This window comes from Manacus candei, unplaced genomic scaffold (genome assembly GCF_025592945.1).
Source record: "Manacus candei isolate 608988 ecotype Guabito, Panama unplaced genomic scaffold, ASM2559294v1 h1tg000003l, whole genome shotgun sequence".
Taxonomy (NCBI): domain Eukaryota; kingdom Metazoa; phylum Chordata; class Aves; order Passeriformes; family Pipridae; genus Manacus; species Manacus candei.
The window spans coordinates 12,642,872-12,656,335 of NW_026138051.1; the positions used below are offsets into that span (position 1 = coordinate 12,642,872).

At 47.3% G+C, this 13,464-nt stretch overlaps 1 protein-coding gene across 2 annotated transcripts in view; it reads left to right on the plus strand.

The window, feature by feature from the left end:
* The window catches only part of PCDH19 (protocadherin 19), a 58,772-nt gene that overhangs the window by 10,266 nt on the left and 35,042 nt on the right, over positions 1-13,464 (plus strand). The window lies entirely within an intron of this gene.

A 13,464-nucleotide genomic window follows, 5' to 3' on the forward strand; every position in this document is an offset into this window, starting at 1 on the left:
ACAACCAGAATGAATGTACTCACTTTAATATGCTGGGTTTGAGGAAATCAGTTTCTGTCTGGTATAACAGACAATTTGTTATAAACCATGCCATTTAGAAGTGAAGGGCCTTGCTTTAGTGCAGCGCTGGGGAAACGTCATGATACATAATTGGAAGGGATTTGGCTTGTTTCTGAGTAATGCTGTGTATAGAGCAGGGGGAAAAGAAAAAAAGGAGATGATTTCCAACACGGAGAAAGTTTGTGGTGTTGAGACATGCCAGGCAGATGAAATAAGGCTTATTTTCAGCAGGGATAATAATTAAAGCATTATCAGTGATGATGTTCCACTAGCAGGAAGGCTGACTTCGCAGCCAGCGTTGCCAGTCTTGTTTTCTCCTTGGGAGGTCACTGTAACTCAGCACTTTTTTGTGCCTGCGACGTGATGTGCACCGCGACGGGTAAGCACAGGTCACAGCTCTCTTCCTGCCTTGGTGTTTCGTTGCATCCCCCTCTGGGAGCCAGCCCCAGCCTTTATCCTCCAAGAACCCATCGGAGAGGAGCAATGCTTTCAGCTTTAGACAGCCACAGGTTATCTCCACCCTGGGGACAGCTCCCAGTCCCTGTCCGGGCAGCCAGCGTCACGCTGCATCGCCGAGGACCAGAGCCTCTGGGGTGGGAACCCCAAGCCTCCCCGGCTGCTCTCCCTCCTCACTCCAAATCCCAGCAGATCTCTCAGCTTAACTACTCCCAAAGTGTTTTGTGTATCGCTGTAGGTTCCCTGACCTCTCCAAGCGTTGGAGGCTGACATTATGGAAATCAGCCGCTTTTTATTCCATTCCGAGGTCAGCCTAACCAAATTATACATCTCCTAATGTAATCGCTCCAAGCTGTTGTATGGAGAAATTCATTTGAATACCTTGCAACAGAGATAAATACACCAGCTCCCATTCATGTTTAACCACGACACCCTTGCTGTGCTGGGTCTTAGGGAAACCTTTAGTTCAGCACGCACTGGCTTTTCCTGAGATCACAGAATCATTTAAGTTGGAAAAGACATCTAAGATCATCGAGTCCAACTGACAGCTGAACACTGCCAAGTTCACCAATTAACCATGTATTTTTTTGTATTGATGATGTGGGGCTGTGACCCCATCCTGACAACTCTTCAGGTTTTCCAAGGGTTTTCCAGCCTGCAGTAGGGTCCTGGTTGGGTCGGATCAAGGGGGTTTGCTCCAAGGGTCCGTGGAGGATTAGGGCTGGTGTGTGGTGTGGTGGCAGTAGCCATGCTGTATTTAACAGTAAAACCCCTCTCCTCTGACAGCAAGACCTGAGTGCTCCCATGGATATGATTATATCGTTATGTATTACATACTGTGTATTATATCTTATATATAATAGGTCATATGGTACATAGAATCACAGAATCATTTAGGTTGGAAAAGACCTCCAAGATCAAGTCCAAACATTGACCTAACACTGCCAGGTCCACCCCTTGTATCCATATTCAGGTAAAAAGTGTGTATAGAAGTTTTACATATTGCAATGAGTGTAGAGTGTCATATAATCATATACATCTCGTTCGTTTTTATGCTTCTGGTTTGGGTTTTATGGTTCATTTTTACTGAATGTAGAGAGGCTCCTCTTGTTTTCATATAATCCTAGAATGATTTGGGTTGGAAGGTTCCTTAAATATTTCCTCTTAGTAAATTTGAATTTCTGATTCATATTTCTGATGCATAACTTGTGAAGTCTATAAAAAAAGATTTTGCATGGCAGATAAGAATTTTCCCTTAAATTGGGAAAGATTTCTACTAAGCTTTTTGTAAAATTACATCAAAAGGGTGATCTTGTATGCTACTTGTGGGCTTTCTAATAGCAGTTTCCAAGTGAACTTGTGTTGTATTGAGAAATTTGAACTTTGTGGTTTCTCCATCTCGTTTCCTTTACATATAGCACACGCTCATGCAGAGGAATTGTTGAGGCCAAGTGCAGTAGCCTTTGAATAACCTTATGTGCATCTGCTTGGCTGGGTGGAAGAGCTGTATTTTCCAGCTGCCATCTCCTCAAGTCCCTCCTGAGGGCTTTGAGCCAGAGAAGCTCCTCAGCCAGGTGCCCTCCCAGGTCCTTGGGCTCCTGCCCTCCTTCACTGTGCCCTGCTCAGGTTTTTTCTAAATTCCCATCAGCCAGCAAGGGCAGAGCCCGGCCCACCCATCATCCCCTGCCTGCTTCCATCCACAGGCTCTGCCTGCAGGGTCTCCAGGGATGAGCCCTCCATCTCTCTTGCTCCTGGGAGCCCTCTCTCCTGACCCCCTTGTCTGCTCTGACAGCAGCTCCTGCTCTCATGTGAGGGCTCAGATGGGCAGGACCCCCATCCCTGCCTGCTTCCTCTTTCCTGCCAGCCTGCCTAGGGGGCTGGGCACGGCTGTGCTTCAATAAATTATTAGATATTGTTCCCAGTAGTGGCTATAGTTGAGTTCCAATCATTTTCTGTTAATTAAAATACAGGATGGTCTTATTTGTAGCATAAACAGTTGTAATCTGTGTACTTATAAGTGTAATTATAATTTAAATTAGAGCGTGCTCTGAATTGGTGATAGATGGGGTGCTCTGCAGGCAGCGCTGCCCTGGCTGTCCCTAGGAGAACATCACTCCAGAAAGGGACACTGAGGCTGTTGATGGCTCCCAATTTTGCTGCTCCTGCTGGGGCAGAGCTTGCCAATGGCACCTGTTGGAGGGTCTGCTAGAGAAGAGAGCACAGCATCATTGCTTTAGTGTCTCCCTCTAGTTTCTTGTCTAAGTTTGGAGTAAGATAGTGGCTTATGTCAGCCAGACAAGTGATTAGTGCTGAGCTGTGAAGTGACTCCCTGTTTAACATGGAATTATGGTGAGTTCTCCTTAGGCTGTTGAAGGCTGGAGTGCAGTGACTGCTGATGCTGGCAGATGTGCATGGCAGGTATTGTACTTCATACACACTCTGATGGAAACCTGGAGCATCCCACAGGTAATCCCAGCGCTCCACCTGACACCTCATACATGGGGCAGGTCAGTGATAAATGGCAGAGGTCAGTGTGTGCTGGAGCCCTGTAGATGAGGTCCTTGTCTCAACACCCTGTTGGTCACCAGAGACCTGGGTGTGAATCCTTCGTGTTTCTCATGGGTTTCTGGAGCTTGTTGGATTATACCATCTTTTGTAATGGCAGGTGTATGCCACAGGGCAGGTTTTAAAATTCCCGTGTTGGAGGATTGCATTAACCCATCCTAAGTCAGGTATGTAAAATTCCATTAAGCGAAACCCCTCTGGCATTTTCTCACCCGTGCTCGAGCTCTGCAGGCTATGCTAATGCAGTGTGTTTGCTCATCTATTAGAAGGATGATGGCTTTAAAATAATAACATTTATCTTTGGCAGCAGACCTACAATAGTGCACTCCGAGTACAATTTTGTGAAAGGCTCTGCAGATGTTGCCTCATTCAATCTGGGTCAAAAAGAGTGCTTAGAATCATAAAGGTTAGAAAGAGATCAAATAATTCGGTGGTTTTATTGCTGAATAATGTACTTGGAAAATATCATTCACTGTTATTAGACTAAGTGAGTACAGAAAACACAAGACTCAATAGTCATTTCTCAGTATTGGCTGATTTTACTGTTTTTATAATGTAGCTAAATTCCCTGTTATTGATTCTAGCATCGATTATCGATCTGGAAATCTAAATGTATGTGATGGTGGGAGTACACGGGAGTTAGACAAGTAGGGGATTAGGCTTCCACACCTCCCTGCAGTGCCTAGTGCTGGGCAGCAAACCCGGGGGGGGGGGAGATTGATGCTGCTTTTGGGGAGCTGTCAGGGTTTTGGGAGCTGTTTTCTCAAGCAAAGAAGAAAAAACAGGAAAACACCCATTATGCGTGTTCTTTTCCATGCCTGAGAGCTTATGTAAACTTGGTGAGACAAACCCAGATGGGCTGGGATGCCGGCACCAGGACGGGGCTCGGAGCCCACGCCTGCGCCTCCCATCACCTGCTCCCTCCTGGACTTTTCATATTCAGATTCACATCTGGATGCTCTGGCAGGGACCCAGCTTAGGCTACATTCAGTAAGCAAATCCGCACGGCTGTTGGCTTAGAAACAGTATCCAAACCTATCTGCCCAGCGAAACACTTTTCCAGGCGTTTGCAAGCGGTTCCTCTGCTTTCTTGTTCTCCCCCAGTGTGGCTGTGTTCCTAATCTGCGGGAAGTACTGTGCTTGGACTGAGATCCCTCCCTGTACAACAACTAATTGCAGGGGTTGGGTTAGTGAGAGACCAAAGCTGTGTCCCATACGGGCTCTGCATCCCGTGGTGAGCCCAAGGACCAGAGCTGGCAGCATCGCTGTGGGAGCCGCAGGCTCCTGCCGGGCTGGGGCTTGTTCAGCCATGCAATGGATTCTTTTGTTTGGAAGAAAAAAAGATGAATTTTGGAATATGTTCATCTCTTGTTCTTTGCACTTAGTTGTTGTCAGCATTAATATGCCATTAACACATGCTCATTAGGAGGAGAATGATTGTACCCTGCAGAGTATGGGGGAAACCTTCATTAGGCACTAACATATTGAACTGAGCTGCAAACTTCACTTGGGAAAACTGGGGAACGTTCTGCTCAGTATCAAGTTTCTCTAATTTCTGCTTGTTGGTCTGATAAAAGTGCCTCATCTCCTACCATGTGTATTTGGCCAGGACTAGGGGGAGGGACATGCAGGAGAGCCTGGGCTCAGGTTCCAGCACTGAAATCCTTCTCAGGACCTCAAATCCATCTTCCCTCAGATCTAAGATGTCCTCATCAGAGCTTATATTGGCACACAGCAAGGACACGAGCGCATGAACCCCCTCCAAGGGCCCTGTTGGCTCTTCGGGCTTAATGAGATGAATTCTTCGCAGAGCTGGGAGATGCTCTGGGAACAGATTTGTTGAGAAAGGAGGTGTCATTTCTACATCCTCGCTTTTCACACTGTAACGACGTTTTAAGCGTTCATCTGGCCTTGCTGCCTCCAGTCTCAAGCCATAACCTGCCATGTGTGACAGGGCAATTGCTCGCCCCGGTAATGATTACAGCGGAGCCCGGCGTTGTTCCCTTGTTTGCTCGGAGCGTGGCAGCTCGAGGCATGTGCATGGTGCTCTCTTAAAGTCAATCAATAAGAATAATTGCAAGTTCAGGTGGGGGGGAGAGAAGAAAGGGCTGCAGCAGACAAATATTTGCCGATTAAGACCCTGTTTACATGCAGATGCCTCTGTGATAGGCAAGAAGGGACGTACAATAAGGACCATAGGTGGTATTTAATCAGAATTTATTCTAAATGGGGTGATTTCTTAGATTTCCTCAGAGTTGGCAGCTGTCCTCTATATTAAAAGTGAATGTCATGCCTCCATCTCTGCCCCACTGCCCTCTCTGCACCAGAGTTTTGCAGGATTTTTTAGTGTGGGTGCAGTCTGGTCCCACCCCCCTTTGCAGAGGAAGAATGGTATTTGTCAGGCCTAGGTTTCCTGTCATGAATGTGATGAGAGCACAGTCATGTCAGGAGCTCAGGAAGGTGCTGGAGGAGGTAGCCCCTTCTTCTGTCTACAGCAGCCTCAGGAGCAATGATGCTGGGCTGAGTGATGCCTGCTGCCCACAGGACAGCAGTGTGCAGGATCTCCAGCCAGTTGTGGGGAAACCCAATCTGCAGGCTGGAGGATCTCTCTGTCTTCAAAGATGGAGAGGGCTAGAACTGCCCACCCCCAGCTCACGTTGCCTTTGGTGATCTGCCCCCCTTTTGTTACTGATCCTGAAACCTAACAACAAGGAAGTGTGCCAAAACCAGAGGGGTGACCTCATGTCCCTGACAGGGAGGGGACTGAGGTAGTGAGGTGAGATACCAACACGCAACAGGTCAAGCGTGTGGAAGGTTTTCAGTGTCTACCAGTGCCATCATTAGAAGTCCAGCACCGTCTCCTGGTGGCTGGCAGGGCGGACGGACGGACACTCCAGCCGTTGAGGAGGCAGGTCGGTGGCTGTCCTGACTCAACCCAACTTCTCCATGGTTGTTCCTCCTCCGACCCTAATGACGTCTCCCTCTCAGCCTGCTGTGCTGTCTGCAGGCAGAGCTCCCACCTAATCACATCTCTCCATGTTGGAGATGTGGCAGTGTCCGTTTGCTGGATGCTGCATGACTCATGTAATCACCATGCGAAATGCATCATTCATAAACTGTTTAGTGCGACCTTTTGTACAGTAGCACTAATTATTATTATCACAGAAGCCCAGTAAACTAGACTAGTAATTATCAGGGATTTATTTGAATGGACAGCTAAGCTATTCTTGGCAAGTTAGTCAAAGCAGTTGTCATGACAGCCACACAAATGTGTCTTATGAATTGGGTTAATTAGGGTAATTAATAACTGTTGTTTTGCCCTTTTTAACAAGGTATGACTTAGACGCTATCAAAAAATAGCAATTGTACCTAACAGAAATAGTCTTCTTCTAGCAGCATCCTTCACATCACAAAGTAAAAGTAGTAAATACCTGTTGGGTTGTTGTTTCACAAAGAAATGTGTCATGCATCCTTCTCCTTGAGAAAACGCAGAAGGTTAGAGGGTCTGTTGTAATTTTTCTGCTGTGCTTCCTGTCCTGGGCAGTATTACCTGGAGATTGATCATCCTCATTATTGATATTATCATTATTTGTTGTAATGCTGGGCTGCACTGAGCCATTGTCGCAGAGAGGCCTCTGCTGTGCCCGGCTCCTTGCAAGTGGTGAGGGCAGTCCCAAGGTGCTTCTGTCGGTCAGAGCAGGCCCCACAAGGACTTAAAGCCAATTTCAAAGTCATGACCATAAATTATTGTTGTTTTGCTGATGCATCGTCACCATCGTCGTCAGGACAGCGGGTGCCAAGTTACCGCGTCCTCGCTCAGCGGAGCATCTGCTTCTTTTGAAAGGAGGGTTTTGCTGAATAAATGGTTTGGTTTTCATAGAATATCCTGAGTTGGAAGAGACCCATGAGCATCATGGAGTCCAACTCCCGGCTCTCTCCAAAAATCACACCATGATTGTTGTGGTTGTTGCTGATACTGAGCAATGGTGGTAACTAAAGCTCTTAATAACCAAATAGCACCAAAAAGCCTAGAAAGGAAAAAAAAACATAGTCCCCATCCCAGGGAGCACCCTGGGCACATCTGTCTGCCTCATAGAGGGTTGTAGCCCATGCCAGTGGTCTGGGTGTTTACCAGCACAGAAGCACCATCTCCCTGAGGACTGCAAGATTTGGTGCTGATTGTTGAAAATGGCCCAAGATTGTGGATGCATCTGAGGAATGTTATGTAAGTTTTGTAGAAAAATGACCTGAATAGATGAGTGAAGGCTCTGGCTGGTTCTCCAGCTGCACCGAGCCCTGTCTATTTATATCACCTCTGGGCTTTCAAAGCCCTCTTTTAACTAAAGCTTATTTGATAATGCATGGTTTTTTAAAAAGAAAATAATAATAAAAGAAAAAGGAGGAATAAAAAAGGAAAGAAGGAAAGTGGGAAAAAAAATACCTAAAGAAAAACACCTCTATGAAGAAGGTAGGGTTTTAATGAAGAAATATTTTATACCATTCTCCTACAACCTTAGGGCTAATAGCCTGGAACTGGTACTTTGGCTCCTTAAAAAGCCCAACAAGACAAGCCAATTACGGCCTCTGAAACATTTTTATTTTTAGTTCCTTGTAATAGCAATTTATCCTTGGCTATGGTACATTAACTGGAAGGAACAAGAAGTAGTAAGGTTTTGGCATCTTTGTAATAACCAAAGGGCTGTGTTTACCAGGCTGTTAATAACGTGAGGTGGCTGCGGGCAGGGGAGAGGGCAGTGTGGGAATGGAGAGGGGCATCCAGGTCTGATCCCCTAACCTGGCAAGTGCTTTATTATCATTTATTTCCCTACAGTTTATTCTGGAAGAACACAGGTTCCTGATGGGCTGAATTCCTCAGTTGTCTACCACCTCTGAGCTGGTAGCATGGCTCAGAGGGGAGGAAAGGCTCTTTGGAGGGTGCTGGTGTGCCCCCAAGGGTGCTGGTACCTTTGGGAGGCAGTGGATTTTGAGGGGGGATGAGCTGAGCTGAGCTGGACTCTGCTCATGGTGCCGTGGTGCCAAGGACAGCGATGGCAGCAGGAGGAAGGCTGGTCCTGCTCAGGTTTACAGCCAGCCTCGTGGCTGCAGGGTAATTTTGTGGGCTGGAGAGCTGTGTTTTTCTCCCTGAGTAGGGAAAAAAAATTAAAACAGGGGAAAACTGGTTTTGATAAAGAGTTTTGTTGTGAGCGAAATTCCCTCGAGGCTTTGAGTGGGAGCTGCCTGAGGCTGTCCTGATTGCAAGCCTTCCCAAGCAATTCCAGAGAAACAATGTAAATGATAACACCATAAGCACGAAGGACAGTGTTTGCCTTGGTTTTATTATCCACCAGTGCTGGGGGATTTTAGCTGAAGCCAGGTGGGAGCTGCTGGTGTGGAGGTTCCACTCCAGAGCTGGGTCTGGATGTGCATGGCTATGTGCCCTGGGCACGCGTGGGACCAGATCCAGCCTCGGGTGAAGCCACAGGATGAAGACATCTGTGGGGTGTGTAGGTGACATGTGAAGCACTGTCTGCTTGCCCAAAAATCAGAAGAAATGGGGTTTGCACTGAAAAATGGGACAGGGCCAAGGTCCCTGTTCCCCTTGACTGCCCTGGAACTTGTGCACATTTGGGGATGCATCCAGCGGGGTGGCCAGCCTGGCATCCCGTCACTCTGATGTGCAGAATTGGCAGCAGCATCTCACACCTTCTCTATTTTTAACTGAGCTGCAATGATTTTTGGTTTTTCTTTTTCCTTCTTTCGTTTTCTTTTTTTATATTTTTCTTTTTTGCAGTGACAAATCTGTGATTTCTCCTGTTCCCTACAAAACGCATCGGCCTGACCTGCCTCTCCAGAAGGTGAATGACAAGGAGTTTTATTTAGCCCTAGCAATGGGAATGTTTAAAAAAAGGTTCATCTGTTATATTTGTTTTCATTCCTAATGGCAAGAGGCAGGGAAAGGACAGTTCTGAAAGGTTTTTTAACAAATCTGTAAGTCATGCCCCATTACCCTGGGGCTGCTGATTAGATCCAGATTGTTTCTTGCACTACTTAGGGAGGGGTGTAGTCTGTGCTGGGAGCTGCATGCATGAATCCATTACACATCTGAAAGTCCCAAGCATAGGTGATGGGAAAAAACCTTTTATTAGGTTTATTGGCTTTATATCCCTGCAGGGAATTTTCCTTGGCGTATTAAGGCAGCAACCCAGTGCAGAAGGCTGTGCCCCAGGGGGCCAGCAAGCTGAGCCCCATGCCCTTCAATGGGCACGTGGGAGGGAGGCATTGCCCCTGCTGCCCCCAAATCCCTCCTGTCCCAGCCAGGAGGGAAGCTCTGGGCAGCTGCTAGGGCATGGTCAGACTCCTGGCTGCTCTTGGTCCAGGAAATGTGTCTATAAGCTCTCCCCTGGAAAGCCTGCCTCACTTCTGGGTCAGTATTTTGTTTTTCAGTCGATTTTGAGGTGTGGTGTCAAACAGGTGCCTGCCCCAATCGTTCTGATGGAGAGACCCCTGTGCCACGTCCACCAATGAGTTCTGGGTTATAGATGCCATCTGGATGTAAGGCAGGTTTTTAGGATTGCATTTTTGCTCTTCAAAACCATACTGTGTATATCTGATCTGTTGACAAGTCCTGCTGGGTGACACTATTTATGGCTTTGTGGGGTGCAGTTTTGTTTTTGTTGTGTGTTGCTGCTCTTGGGATTCAATCTGAGTTTTTAATCCTATACCCTTTTTTGAAATCACTTCTCAGCAGCTCCTTTCCTCTTGCTTCCGATCCATTTTCAAACAAAAAATGACAAAGCCTATATTTATTTGGGGAGGGGACAGGAGTTCAGCACGGATTAGTGGGATAACTGCACTGTAATAGTCTGGTTTGATACTTCTGCTCACTCTGATGAGCAGAGTGATGCTAAAATCACTCTCCCAGTGATTTCTCTGCAATGCTTTTTATTTCATCAAGAGAAAATGGAGGCTGGACTCTTTTCCTTCGGTGTTTAATAAAGTCCATCAGAACAAATGCCCTTTATTTAAGCTGCAGTAGTAATTAGAGGGTTGGTGGTGTTAAGTAGCCATAGAGTCTAGCTCTGAGGAATGTTCATTGTACCTCATTAAATTTGAAATTACTGCTTAAAAGACCAGAAATAAATATTCTGTTTATATTTCGGGGATAGTAAATCTAAATGGATGCTGTGTTTGCACATCCTTGTCTCTGCTCGTTCCTGCTGAAGTGAGCGAGGCACTGCTCCAGTAGACTTAGGCAGCAATCAGAGTGTCTGCAAAACAGCCCAACCCCAAACCCAACCCTGGTTTCATTGATCAAGGGCAGGAAAATGATCTGCTGTATTACATCTAATTATAAAACATCAATATCAGATGCTAAATGCACTTACTTTTTCAGAGACGCTATGTTGGTAGTTCACAGTTTGCAGTCTCCTGTATGGGAGGCTTTGGCAGCAAGCTGGGTGTGGGGAGATGGCTGCAGAGGGAGATGCCAGAGGTCAGGTCCTTTCAGCTCTTCCAGGTGACTGGCTCTTAAATGCTGCTTAGAAGCTGAATCGCTTCATGTTTTCCTTCTGTCTTGCCTGGGGCTGTTGATGGTCAGAGGTGTGTCCTCTGCCCCTCTCCCCCGACTTGTGCTCTGGTGCCCATGTAGCTGGAGCTACTCATGGACACAGGTGGACAAGACAGGTCCTTTCCAGAGGCCCTGAGCCTGTGAGGGTCTCAGAGCCACAGCACAGCTTGGCTTTTGGAGGAGAGGGTGGTGGGCTGCTTGGGGGTGACACAGGCATCGCTCTCCTCACCGTGTCCATCAGCATTTGCTGACTTTCCCCCACGGTGGAAGCCCCAGTAGCTATTTGGGTGAAGTTTGCACTGGTGTTTAACCCAAAGCCTTGGGCTGCTGCTGCTCTTACATCTCTGACACAATGCCAGGTAGTTGCCAATTCTGAAAAGTTAGGAAGTGGGAAATACAGGTCTGCTTGCTGACACACCTTCCAGGCTGCGGCCACGGTGCTCAGACCCTCACACACGGTTTCGGATGTCACAGATTCTGCCAGTGCCTGAGCAGAGCTGGTGGTGAGTGCAGGGAAGGAGGAGCAAAGCTCTTCAAGTGGGTCAGGCACCGTGTATGGTCGCTGGTCCTGGCCCCTGACCCGCACTCTGAGGCAGCAGTGTCCTTGTGAGCAGCCAGTAGCACAGGGGCTAATTACGTGGCATCACACACAATGGGAGAAAATCTCTCCTGACGTCCTTTGTGATCCGCTCCCAGCCCGGAGCTGGATCTGACGAGTGTTCCACCGGTGTGCAGAGAGAGACCAGCTGCAGTGCTGGGTGTGAGAGCATGAGGACCAGCCTGGCTGTTCCTCTCAGGGCCACGGGGTTAGATTTCTGTGGGGTTTCATACAGCGCCTGCTCCCAGCGGGAAGGAATCTCAGACCGCTTGCTTATTTCCCATGGGCTAAATAAGCAGCTTGGTAAATGATAATGACTTTCCCTCATTGCTGATGCGTACTTCATTTGACCTGGGCCCTACTTTGAAATTTTCTCTGTTTCCCAAGTGCAGCTGGAGTGTTCTTATTTAATTTGCATGAATTCTATATCACCCACAATATAATTCAAACCATAAGAATTAAATGCTGGCGAGATCTCCTAATAGGCAGCAACAGTTCTATTGCAGATGCTGGAGGCTGTGATTGAGTGGCCCATGGAGAGCAGGACCGAGGATACAGAAGGACCAGGAGAAGCGGTCTTGCGAACCCTGCCCTTCCCACCAGGGAGGCCCAGTGGATTTTTGGGAACAATTTGCCATTTCTGTGGTCCCCTATGATGCCTACAGCATGGAGGGAAAGTCAGGAGACCAGTGCTCCGGGTGAAGATGTGCAGGTTGATGCAGAGGATGAGGAGCCGTCGCATGTTTCTGGAGGACTTTCTGAAACCCAAAAGGAGAGATGCACATTGCAGCCTTGGAGAAAGGTCCGCTTTGTTTTTTAATAATAAAGGGTGACATGCAAGCTTTATTAACAAGGCACGTAGAGGAAAAAAAAAGGCTCAAGGGATAACCCTGAAAAAGTGGCGCTAAATGTGTCATTTTTATGAAGCTGATTTTGTGAAGTGTCCCTACATGCTTTGGCAGGAGGTTGCAGCAGGTTTACAATAATTTGTAGAAAGATAGAAATGTTTTCACCCTGAAGTGAGAAGAAGGGCAAAAAAACCTTTGTTGAGATGCTTTAGAGTCGTCTTCTGAGGCAGAAACTGGCAGAGGGATGGATACCTGTCACTTCGGGTCAGGAGAGATGGGTCCAGCTTTGAGCAACTGTGGACTTTGCTGGGGGCTGATGTGTGGACTGAGAAACCAAACTCTCCATCAAGAGCCTGGATCCAGATGCGGTGGTGAAAGATGGATTTTCACCTCCATGGATATTAGTTTGGAAAAAAACCCCACATTTGAAATAGCTGAAAAGAAGGAAGAGTCGTAAAGAACCAGATCCTGGGCATTTGCCCTGAGGCGAGCAGGCTACATGGGCATGGCTGTGCTGTTCTGAGCCTGCTGGCATGGCCCAGGACACATCTCTCACACCCTGGGGACCAACCCCAGCCAGCATCCTCTGTTTCTCCAGCAGTCCACAGCAGTGGTGGTGTCCGGAGTTGCTGCAGCCTGCTGACCTTTCCACTGGCACTTGCATTAATTCCCCTTAAACCACCTTTGGATCCTCTGGGGTTCATTTCTTTTTCTAAGGCAGAGAGTGAGCAGTCGTGTTGCTAACAGACCTTTTGCTGTCAGGGAAGTCACCCCCATCGATATCCAGGTCAAGAAGAGTTGTTCTGATGTTTGTATATCTTTCCTTTTTTTTTAAATTTAATGGAATTGGCAGTCCTCAACTGAAAGCAACCGCTGGGGGGAAAAAAAAGTTTAATATTTCCCTCCTGATTGCTCGATTCTGTGTCTGTTGTTATATTTATATTTGTGTTGCTAAGGCAGCGTTTAAAAACATTTTTCAAATTAGGCACTGGTAAGCTGTATGCCGAGCCAGGGCTCTCTCATTGATGGCATTGACACCAATATGCCTGCATCTGGAGAGCAAATCCTGAGCCCAGAGGACAGCAGGATTTCTCTCCTCCAAGAGAAATGCAGGCAGAGACCACAGACTTTATGCTAGGTGTTTATCCAGTGCTTTCCAATGTCTGGAATGTATTGTTTATTCATAGCACAGAGGCTGAGGGGCTGATCATGACAAGTGTGAGTGTTCTTTATTTGTGTTACAACGAGCAGGAGATAAGAGTTGGCAGCGTGTTTGGGAGGTCCTTGCCATACCCAGCTCTGAACATGGAAAGGAGAGGCTGGACTTGGGGCTGGGCTCCCCTTTGATTTCTACAGGAGCGATGCTGATT